This window comes from Cyprinus carpio, chromosome A1 (assembly GCF_018340385.1).
Source record: "Cyprinus carpio isolate SPL01 chromosome A1, ASM1834038v1, whole genome shotgun sequence".
NCBI classification, from domain to species: Eukaryota; Metazoa; Chordata; class Actinopteri; order Cypriniformes; family Cyprinidae; genus Cyprinus; species Cyprinus carpio.
Window position 1 is genome coordinate 13,197,005 of NC_056572.1, and position 2,951 is coordinate 13,199,955.

A 2,951-nucleotide genomic window follows, 5' to 3' on the forward strand; every position below is an offset into this window, starting at 1 on the left:
CTCAGTTCAGAAGCCTGCATCTCTGATGGTATGGGGTTGCATAAGTGCATTTGGCATGGGCAGCTTACACATCTGGAAAGGCACCATCAATGCTGAAAGGTATATTCAAGTTCTAGAACAACATATGCTCCCATCGAGACGTCGTCTCTTTCAGGGAAGACCTTGCATTTTCCAACATGACAATGCCAGACCACATACTGCATCAATTACAACATCATGGCTGCGTAAAAGAAGGATCCGGGTACTGAAATGGCCAACCTGCAGTCCAGATCTTTCACCCATAGAAAACATTTGGCGCATCATAAAGAGGAAGATGCGACAAAAAAGACCTACGACAGTTGAGCAAGCCAATTAGACAAGAATGGGACAACATTCCTATTCCTAACCTTGAGCAACTTGTCTCCTCAGTCCCCAGACGTGTGCAGACTGTTATAAAAAGAAGAGGGGATGCCACACAGTAGTAAACATGGCCTTGTCCCAACTTTTTTGAGATGTGTTGATGCCATGAAATTTAAAATAAACTTATTTTTCCCTTAAAATGATACATTTTCTCAGTTTAAACATTTGATATGTCATCTATGTTGTATTCTGAATAAAATATTGAAATTTGAAACTTACACATCATTACATTCTGTTTTTATTCACAATTTGTACAGTGTCCCAACTTTTTTGGAATCTGGTTTGTATTTTATTTGTATTTAATGATCTGATTTCTATTTTTTATATTATTAATTCATTTATTACAAAATATAAGTATTAATTGGTTATTTTTTCTTATTTTATTTTTAATGCCACAATGTGTGTATGTGATTTGAGATATCTTACATAGAAAAAAGTAGTGTTTTGTTCGTTGCTTATCAATTGCTTTTTCCAATATCTTATGTCGATCAACAATAAGAAAGATAAACAGATAAACCGCGCGGCCCAGTGGCCAGTATTAGAACAGAGAAAACACGGACTGGATTAATTAAGGTTCGAGGATATTTGCCTCGTCAGTTTCTGGATCTGGAATCTATAAGCTCAGGCTGTCAGCATCTGATCTGTTCGGTCATGCTTTGGCCTTTTCTAATGCAATTCAAAGGATTTTGTATGAGAAAATTTTTGCTAGATTGGCATGACAATTTGTATGGGCAAATCAGTGCAAAAATCACTTAAAACACAAAATAACAGTTAAAACAGAGAAACAAGAAGTATAATATATATATATATATATATATATATATATATATATATATATATATATATATATATATATATATATATATATATATATATATATATAAAAATGTTACTTAAAATTATAAATTAAAATGAAAGAAAAAATTGATAATTCATTACAAAATCACAAATATTCTTAATTCATCTCTAAACTTTTTTACTTTATTGTACTGTGTCCATTCTTTAATTTAAGTGTTTTTAATTTACTTAATTATCTTCTTTGATTGATTGAATGAGTGAGTGAGTGAGTGAGTGAGTGAGTGAGTGAGTGAGTGAGTGAGTGAGTGAGTGAGTGAATGATGGATGGATGAGTAGATGTTGTGTAATAGGGAATGTGATACTTTTTTATTTTTTTTATTTTTTTTATTGCCTTAATCTGCTTTAATTAAAATAAATGTTAATTCTCTCCCTCGGTATCTCTCTTTCTTCCTCAATAGAAAGCAGCAAAGACATAAAGGCATATTGTACATTCATGCATGTGCTGAGTATCAGGAACTGTATTTGTCATTGTGTCGTTGAGCCTGAGGGAATCTCTCGCGAGTGACTAAATACACTGTCTAGTGTACGCAGAAGCGTCATCACAAATCAGTATTTGACTTTCCTAGGTCACTTTTTTATGAATGGGTTAAACTGCTGTGGGCATCACAAAGTTCACATTTTCTAGTTTATTATCTTTTATTCACTTTTTCATATTTATTCAATGCAAATGTGAGTGTGTTGTATACAGATGTCCTTTGGAATACCTTGTTTTTTTTTTTTTTTTCTTTTGCATATAAATACTCAAACTTAACACATGCTGAATACATTTGGTCTTTTAAATTGGAATTTACTGAAATATTCCAACATATGATGATATATATATATATATATATATGCATATTATTAGGCAAATATCACAAAGCCAACTATTTAACTAAACAGTGTGCAATAATAAATACTTCAAACAGTAGTATAATATCTAAAATGATAAATCAAATAAGAATTTAACATTTTTAATTCATTTTAGAATCAAGATTCATTTTGGTATCACTAACTACCTCAGATCGTTACATGTCAGAAATTAATGCATCAGAATATTATAATTTATATAGTGCCAAACAAGGGGAAACCAATGTGTCAATAAGACTGATTTTAATTTGTGTGTGTAATTTGTGTATTACTAATGTGTGTGTGTGTGTGTGTGTGTGTGTGTGTGTGTGTGTGTGTGTGTGTGTGAAAAAGCGTGTAGTATTTACAGTTTTAACTCAGTAAATACCGGTAAATTTCACAAATCATTACAAAGAAAAGGCAAGCAACACTTTAGAGAATTAAATCTGACTTTAGAGTAGAAAGACAGAAATAATATTTTATTGTTAAACATAGTCTAATATTTTTCTAACTTTGAAATATATATATATTTTTTTTACAGTGTATACCTCCTGTAAAAATAATGCAAGCAGTATGTGGTTTCAAACATACTGTGCTCATCCATATTGCAATCTACAACAAAAAAAGAAACAGATGTTAAAGACTGATACAAATATACACACCAATGCATTGTCCTTGTGATAATGCATCATTTACTGAAGCAAAGCAATAGCGAGGGTCTTAAAGCCATCGGTCGCGCTCAGCATCCTAAAGATGAATTACTCTACTCTTTCACCACATGGAAGGTCAGTGGTTTTTCTGTGACTGCAGGTGCTGTGTGTGTATATGTGTAACAGGAAGTGGTGCTCTGTTCTGCCTGTTGTCCC